This window comes from Acomys minous (assembly GCF_964271855.1).
Source record: "Acomys minous genome assembly, chromosome: 8".
Lineage (NCBI taxonomy): Eukaryota > Metazoa > Chordata > Mammalia > Rodentia > Muridae > Acomys > Acomys minous.
The window spans coordinates 124,773,195-124,782,911 of record NC_140489.1 but is presented as its reverse complement, the minus strand read 5'-3'; the positions used below and the strand labels follow the sequence as shown (position 1 = coordinate 124,782,911).

At 33.1% G+C, this 9,717-nt stretch overlaps 1 pseudogene across 1 annotated transcript; it reads right to left on the bottom strand.

Moving 5' to 3' along the window:
* Positions 1 to 7,734: 7,734 nt before the first annotated feature.
* LOC311604157 (heterogeneous nuclear ribonucleoprotein A3-like) lies at positions 7,735 to 8,768 on the bottom strand (annotated as a pseudogene). The gene is made up of 2 exons: positions 8,053 to 8,768; positions 7,735 to 7,918 (listed from the first exon to the last, which is right to left on the bottom strand). The product of its transcript is annotated as a heterogeneous nuclear ribonucleoprotein A3-like (transcript).
* Positions 8,769 to 9,717: the final 949 nt, after the last annotated feature.

Genomic DNA, 9,717 nt, shown 5'->3' with positions numbered 1-9,717 from the left:
TAAAACTGACATTTTGGAATTCATTGAGGTTCATTTTGTCTAAGTTCTGCAGCAGAGGTGTTTGCTTTTCTCTCCTATTGCACAAGGTATCTCTCTGAATGAGGCTTGAAAGTTTTAAGTTTGGTCTTGTCCTGTCCTGGACCAATATAATTCATAAATTCATGTGTGGCCACTTCCACAGTGATTTTTGTTACTGTGGGTTTGGTTTGATTTTTCTTATATTTTGAAATTACATGCTTCTATGTGGCACTGAATTAAATTTTCTACCATCTCACTGTTAGGATTGCAGACAAACCATAACCCACATCACTAGGTCCAGCTTACTGCAGACCTTAATTGAGAAGAGTTAGAACTTTACATCATTAATAAATTCAATATATGTTCCATTTAATGCAAAATAATTTTCTATGGTTAACTATCCTTATAATAGTTATAATTTTTATAACTCTTCCTATAATTTCAATGCAAACTAATTCTATCCACCTTTCTCTGTTTGCCTGACAGCTGCCTTCATAGTCAGTCAAGCACACATGGTTCCATTTCTATTTTTTTCTTCTAAATGCACCAACAGTGATCAAAATGATTTTTATTGCTTATACTAATTTTATTATAATTTGTATCTCTTTCATAACTGATTAATTTTATCAAGGTCATCTGCTCTGCCAACATTCTGAAGAATGTGCTTCAACTCCAGTGTGAGTTTTGTTGTCATGTTGTATTGCATTTAGGTATTTTCATTCGTATATTCATTCTATTTTACTAAGTAGTGACAGTCTTTATGAATAAAATGTTTATTAACAATAAAGTCTATATACATTGTTCTCTGTTACTATCCCATATAAAATGTTAATGATTAAGAAATATTTTATTAAATTTTTGGCAATCGTAGACTTTAAGTACCAAAGCCATTATAAAGTAAATGGGGATATTCATTACAGTGAATATAAGGGTGAGGTATGAAAAGTGATTCATCAAGGTAATCAAATATGATGACTAATTAAATAACCAAATAAATACCTGCCCTATTCAAACTAAAATAAGAAGCAGACAATAGTTATATATAATATATATGCATATATGTATACACACACATATGTGGATTATTAGTTTTGAACTCTAAGCATGAGGTTTTACTGGATGGCTCATATTGGGTTGGGCAAGAATTTGCCTAGTCACATCGTCATTAAATTAGGCTCCATAATATTATTTTGTATTATAGCATTCAACTATAAATCATCCACAAAATTATTACTATTTTTTTAAATAGCACACATATCCAAAAGACAAAATGGGTTTAATAGAAGAGCATAGAGATGAAAATAGTCAAATCTCAGCTATGATCATTTATAGCCCCCTACCTCTTCCTAATTTTTGAGATATTGCCATATTTATACTTTCTATGATATATATATATCATAGGGAAATATTACATACTTGGTAAGATTTTTTGAAAAATTTAGATTTAAGATTAATCATCATGAACTTGGTACTGTTTAACATCTAGCTAATAGGTTTGAGCATATTTGAAAAAAATAATTTCATTAATTAAAGATATGAAAATTTCATAGATATTGTGGGAGGAAATCTTGCTTAGCATCTATACTAAGAACTCAAAAGTTCTATTAATTTGTTCACATTCTAATTAAATTTATCATACTTTGACTGCATCAGAGAGCAGACAGGACTATTTTTCATCAGTTCTAACTCCTTATTACCTTTTCCTAAAGATCAGTATCACTATTTCATTGTTATTAAAGTCATTAATCTAAAAATACCTAAAATAGTCTCAACAATTGACTTGCTAGTGTTATAGATTTCTCAGCTGACTGATCATGTTAATTAGATCGGTGAACTATAGGGAATATCCTCTGTTTTTTTACAGTACTCTCAATTTGACAGTATGCGACCTCTTGACAATCAATTTTTTGTGTGGGTATATGGGGGTATTTTTTTTTGTATCAAAATAAAAAGAACTACTATTAAACAAAACATGATGGAATAGATTGTTCTTACCCATTTACATCTTGAGCTCCCATTCTAAGAAGATTTTTGATGCAATGTCATGTCACTGGAAAGTATACTCAAGAGTCTTAAGACATATTTGAGTACTATGACTGCTACTACATCATTCATTTTAGAAAAATAAGGAGAAAAGTAAAAATATCTAATAGTTATTCTTTACAAAATGAAAGAACCATTTCTAGCCCTTGTGATTGTTTTGGACTGTGACATCCTGAAAGTAAAGCAAGAGAGGGGAGAGGAGGATGAGGATGAGGAAGAGAAGAGGGAGGAAGGTAGGTTACTCATACCTATTGTGAAATGTTCTCAATGAAATTGGTGTGAACCATTTTAATGCTCTGAAGATTGATATGATTTAAAAATATAGAAAAAGATCAGACACTTACTATAAGTTGGAACAGCAATGACATGGTGTCATACCAGGGGCCTTCAGGCAAGCTCCTGAAGAATATAAGCCTCTGTGAGTGCAGAAAGATGTATTTAGGAGTGATCAAATGAAGCAAATTCAGTGTTTTGTTATTTTTAACCTTATTTATTTAGTTTAATATTTTGAGGTTTTTAATATAATTTTATCATTTCCTTCTTCCCTTTCCTCCTTTGATATCCTCCAATTTGTCATGTACTTCTTGTTATCTTTAAAATTCATTGAATACATTTTTAAAACTGTTATCATATGTTTCTGTGTGTGAATATGTGTGTAAGTATGCATGGGCGTATGTGTGTATATGTGTGATCCAGTAGTTTTATCACTATTTAAAACACTGTTATCTTTCAATTTTGCATTTTCATATAATATCTGATATAATAGTGGTGTTCAGTTTTGTTGTTTGTATTTTGCTTTTGTTTCTTACTTTTAATTTAAAATTTATTTTGGAACTTTCATATCTGACATAGCTTGAAAACATTATTTCCATTTTGGTCCAAACAATGTTCTAAAGCTTTTTATAGAGTGTATATATCAACGGCCATTTTTTTTTGCCTGCTATTGTCATGTGGTAAAAATATAAAAGATGCATGAGACCTGCCACTATTCTCATTTTTCACCTGACTGATACTTTATTTTAATTTCTAATCATTCTGAAGTTTCATATATTTATGACATACTTATTGGTCTACCTGCTATAGATACTCTACTCACCATGCTCTTACCATGCTTATCTCTACTCATCAAATGCCACCTTAAATTTGCTTTCTCATTATAGCTTTCACCGCTATGCCAATTTGAGTAGTTGTCTTTAGTTATTTGCTTTTTCTCAAGCACTGTACAGTGTTATAAAATATTGTACTGAATATAGCTTTCAGTGTATGTGTGTTAGTTAACATACAGGGTTTCTGTGAAGGAATGAAAGAAATAAGATTTGACATTATAATTCAATGTTTTACATGAGGAAGAAATTTATGTATCTAGGAAAAAAAATCCAGAAGCTAAACATCCACCTGCAGTATACATAGTCTAATTTAGTTGAATAAATTCCAGATTTTATCAATGTCTCATTTTTACTAATGGCTTACATTCAGTGAAGAGGATGAAGAAAAAGTAGGAAATATCCAGTTTAATATGAAAACACATGTGCAGTACTGCTTGCATAGGTTTGAACAAATGGTAATAGTTATCCACAGTTGACTAGAAAATATCTTGAGCATGATAGCCTTTCTATGTCAATGGTAAGAAACAATGGTTAAATAATGGACAACAAGGAGAAAACTTGCTAAAGTAAAATTTTAACCTTAATGTCTGTACTTTTAAATAATCATTTGCCTCAGTGAATGAAATATAGCAAATACTTTGTAATGATAGAGATAGTAAATATTTAACCAAGGACAATATAATATAATCCTCTGCTGGCACAGGAAGATTTACTTGGTAGTATAAGATGTCCAGTTTGGGCATTGTCTTCCCATTTAAATAATGACTCTATTTAAATTATTTTCATGTATGTATATATTTTAGTAAGTTTCTCTGGTATTAGGTTTCCATTTGGCTTTTCAAAAGACCTTAGTGTTAGCTTTCTTGTCACATATTCCTTCCATTACCCTTCCCTTTCCTCCTCTTTTGCATTTAATTCTCAAAGTCTAATTCATTCTCTATCTCTTTATAAAACTATATTATGTGTACCCTTCTTTGGAATATTCCCTGCATCTTCACTGGTACATTAATAACTACTTAACTTCTTTTGGTATTCAGAAAGAAGTGTACATACTTCAAATTTATGTACTAACTTTCACTTATAGAAGAAAACATGCAATATTTGTCTATTTTTTATTTAATTAATTTATTCAGATTACATATCAATGTTTTCCCCTCATTTGTATCCACCTGTTCCTCCCTCACTCCCATTTTCACCCTATTCCCCTCCACTAGGTCTGTGACCAAGGAGAACTTCTCCCCAACTATATTGTGTCTGAGCTGCCTCTCTAAGGAGATTTGTTTCTAGTTCCATCCATTTACCTAAGAAATTTATAGTTTTGTATTTCTTAACTGAGGAATAGTATTCTGTTGTGCAAATGTCAATCATTACATGGGCATATAGTATATTTCCAATTTCTGGCTCTTTCAAATAGGGATAAAATTAAAAGCTCTTTACTGAGATGTTACAATAGCAGTCTTTTAATTATAAGCCCAAGTGTGGTGGTATAGTCAGATTTTGTGGTAAATCAAATCTCAACAGTTTAAGAAAGATCCACATTGGTTTCTATACTGCCTGTACTAGTTTATACTCCATCAATAATGAATAAGTGTTCTACTTTCCCTCTATTGACACCAACATGAACTGTCATTTACTTTGCAAATACTGGTCACTTTAAATGAGTAACATCAAATCTCAAAGTAATTTCAGTTGCATTTCCATGATGACTAAAAATGTTCATTATTTTTAAGTTTTTCTTGATCATTTGTGTCTCATAGCTTGAGAATTCTATGTGCAGTGCTATCGCTCATTAACTGTATTCTGTATCAAATATCACAGCCCATTCCCTATGATATTGACTTTTCTCTACAATTAGAAGATCAGGTCTTTTTGCTGAACACACAGATTACTTATATAATTAACCATGGAGAAATTAAAGTGATGCTCAACTACAAACTTCACCTCCAGTGATTAGTGTTCATAAAGCTGGAAGGTTTTCTCATGCTACCAGGTAAAAAAGTAACATCAATATCACCCAGATCGCTACAAACTCTGTAACCTACAACAATGATTGCACTGTAAGTAATAGCAACTTTTAATAGTGAAAAGAGTGCATGTTTCTGACTCTTTTGCCTGCTATTGAAAGTTTTTTTTCACACTGGAATGCCTCATCGATCCTTAGTAAGAGGGTAGATGCTTAGTCTTATTGCAACATGATATGTCATGTTTAGTGCCATCCAATTACCACAAGATCATATACATATCATACGCAGAGACTTAGGGGCATACCCAATGCCTATGCAGGTGAAAATAAGACACTGAGAAAGAGGACTGAACACAAGTTCCAACCTAACTTAAAAGCTACTTTCAATTAATAAATAATATAACTATTATTTAAGAATATTGGGATGTATTTGTCTATGCATATTGTTAGTGTAGTCATTATCAGAGAGTTGTACAATTTGTGTTTTCAGTATGTACTATGATGTAGTTTTTAAACAAACAAAAGTGAATGTAAAAATATCAGCTCTCCATTTAATATGTCAAACAGACAACACACTTCACAATTCTTTTCTGTATACCACTGTTTTATAATCTCATTCTCATTACTTATCAATCAAGATATCTAGTCTGATATTTTTCAAAGCACACTATACAGCCAAGTATGGCTGCTTAGAAATATCAATGCTCTGTACATATATTTATATATTGTGGTCCTATAGTGTGACACACATCATTGCAATGTACTAATATTACATATACTATAATAACCATGTTCCTTAGTCTACAATGAGGGATCAATTTCTACTCTTGTAGAGGCAATATCTCTCTTTCTGGGAATGCATGCTGTATACCAGCATCCTTTTAGTATTATAGTTTATTTTGATGACTATTGCTATCACTCAGAAATATAAAAAATGGACCACAAAATCAAATTAGATACACTCAGGTAATATGGAAAATGTAGAGTTGAAAAACATTCAATCTAACAAAAAATTTAAACTTTGTTATTTCTTGATCAGTATTGGTTAGCTGACTGACTTATTTGACTTTTCTCTTTAGACAATATCTCACTGTATAGTAAAGGATGACCTTGAACCCATTATTTAGCTTAGACTTGTTTCGAGTTAGAGCCTTTACTGAATTCTCTGTTTTTAATCCATTTTGTGTGTTTTTATGAATAGTTGTGGAACTCTGCAAGAAGGGTCAATGTCTGGCATATCCAGATTGCCACCTGAATTTTTGATGTATAATGAAAGACTTGTTTTTTCAGCATGGTTCTCTCTTCCCCTGATCTGGGGAACTCCAAATCTTGTGAGAAGCATATCATAGCCCTTAAAGAAGATTACAGACCTGAACCTTTCTGGATAGAACTGGCTCAGCAAGCACCTAGTTATTCTGGAAATACTCCATCCAATGCAAATGACTTTTAATCATACCTGGAAAGTCTTCCCCCATTAATAGAATAATTAAATACTATTATCTTTTTCTGATAGGATCCAGTGGTACTGCATGTAAGTGAGGTAACCCAGCATGATCGTGCAAGCCTGTAATCCCAGAACTCAGGAGGCAGAGACAGTCAAATAGCTGTGAGTTTGAGGACAGTCTGGTCTCCAAAGAGAGTCCAGGAATGCCAAGAACAGAGAAACCTTGTTTCAAGGAAGAAGAAGAAGAAGAAGTAGGAGTAGTAGTAGTAGTAGTAGTAGTAGTAGTAGTAGTAGAAGAAGAAGAAGAAGAAGAAGAAGAAGAAGAAGAAGAAGAAGAAGAAGAACAAGAAGAAGAAGAAGAAGAAGAAGAAGAACAAGAACAACAAGAAGAAGAAGAACAAGAAGAAGAAGAAGAAGAAGAAGAAGAAGAAGAAGAAGAAGAAGAAGAAGAAGAAGACCACTGAAGGTAAATCAAGTGTCTTGGCAACCATCTTATCTCCCAAGGAATCAGACACATTTACCTGCAATCCCTTCCCATTGCTCAAGGTTTATAAATAAAAGTTGGTTGGCTGGCCATATATTCTTAAATTCCTGCCTTGTGATAAAAATGAATGATAATAATGAATAATATGGCACTGATTTTGCTTTGGAGATTAACATGAAACCAATGTTAAAACAGAATGTATCTTCTAATTAATTCATTGGTAGGTGCAGGTGAGTGAATCCTTCCACCAAATAGACTGATTTCTACCTTAATAAAGAAAGATCTCACAGCCTAGAGTTTTTTCCCAAGTTTAAAAATCCATAATTTATTATTCTTGGTGCCACTACCACAATTTATAGGGCAATATACCTGATGTAATGGAAAGAGAAAGAAAAAGAAAAAGCTACAATATACAAAATTCCTCAGGAATGTACATCCGTTTTACACTACATTGCATTAACCGATAGCTGCACTTCTATTAAAAGCTGTGGCTATGACAGTCCTGAAAAAGAAGGGTTTCCTGTTTAAGCTGCAGTAACTTATTTGATAATGGACCATCGTTCCTTCTTTGGCAAATTTTTACACTTCCTCTGATACATTTGGTAAAACTCTCTCAGAGTGACCTGTGGCTTTCCTGACAACTCCTTGCTCTCTTTCCAGCTCTCCTTTCTCTTTTTCAATTTTTCTTAAACGTTCTGCTATTATATCCACCACATCCACCACCAGATCCATAGCCATGACCACTTTTTCCACAAAAACTGCCCCCCTTCATGGGTAAATAATTTGATTCCCATGTCCACAATAACTTCCAAAATTATTATAGTTTCCACCACCACTATGATTACCTCCACCAAAATTTTCTCCTTCATTGTAACCATCATATCCTTCTTCTCCTCCACTGTATCTACCACCTTGGTTTCTATATCCTTTTTAACCACCACCCAGCCTCCTCTACTTCTGTAACCAGGACCACCACCCTAGTTTCTACCTTAACCTGCATATCCATTATATCCTCCACCACCACCTCCATAACTAGCTCTGTTGCCACCACCTCCACCATCATAGTCTCTTCTTCCACCAAAATTTCCACCACGACAAAAGTTACCCTCATCATCTCCAAAGTTTCCACCATGATGCATAAAGTTGCCAGATCCACCTCCACAACCTCTCTGTGATCCAGTAGTCTGTACCTCTTGTATAGAAAGATCCCTTTTCCTTTTACAGTTATACCCATTAATAGTGTGATATTTCTGAACAATTTTATCAATGGTGTCATGACCATCAAAAGTTTTAAAAAGCCATTATCTTTTTTCCACTCTGCCTGTCTTCCATAACTTCTATGGTGTCAATCTTTCCATACTTTTTTAAAGCATTCTCTCAGATTATATTCTTCGATTTCTTCTTTAATAACACTATCAAAAATTTTCTTTACTGTTAAATGGGCACCAGGCTTGACAGCATCCTCTCTAGAAATCTCTCTTTTGTTCCACAACACACCCATCAATATTGTGTTGCTGAGCACACATTGCACCTCTTAAACACAAGGGTAGGTCAGAAAACCAAAGCTCATACAATATTTTTGGGGGGATTTCTCATTACCACACAGTCTGTAACTGGGCCCCATTTCTCAAAATGTTCTCTTATGCTATCATCTGTGGTTTCAAAGCTCAGACCACCAGTAAACATCTGGGCCTTTTGGATCACAGCCATCCCTTTTGAGACTGGACTCACCTCTTAGAACTAGAGTTCAATATGGGACCACAGCCTATAGGTATTATTCATTTTCTATTTGTTTCTTACTGCTGAGACAAAACCTTGTACATAGTTACTATCATATCTTTGACCTTCTTAACCCAGGCTAGCATCAAATGAGCACGCCTTAGGCTCTCTAGTTCTGGGACTAAAGATTTGTGCCATTGCACCCATCTTTTACGTAATTTCTTCAGAATAACCCAATCTTAAAATGTGAGCTTGAACAATAAGCATAAATATTCCTGATTTTAACTTGTCTTCATGTAATGTGTTATTAATAGTAGAATCAAAAATAGAATAAGCTCATGTTTGGAAGGTTTATGTTATGAAATATGTGATTATTTAAGAATTTCAGAATGGGATTTATGTAGATGTTGCTGCTGTTATAATCAGTGAGTGATTTGTCTTCTTATGATTTGTACAAGTGCATTATATCATAAAGTGAATGGAGAGGATTTCAATGTTAAAATAAGCATGAAACAGGAAAATGATATAGTCAAGTTATTCACTATAATTCATCTTAAAATACACATATCTAAATAAATATCTGACATTAGATTGTGAAAACTAATTTCTAACTCATCTAAGATCACATATAATATCCTCTTTATGATTCAAGATTTCTTTAAATTCATGAGATTATCAGAAGTTGAATATATAGAACTAAGTTAGGACACTTAGAACATAAGGAAATTCCTGGGACCTGTGCTGGTTAGATTTTGTTAGGTTTTATTTGTTTATGTATTTATAAGCTTTACACACATTCAAGTAATTTGGTAAAAAGGAACCTTTTTCAAGAAAATGCCTCCATTACCTTGACCTGTAGGAAAGTTTGTGGGAGCTTTTCTAGATTATTGATGGTTTAGGAGATTCAAGCCAAAAGCCAGATGTCTCCGGATTATATTAT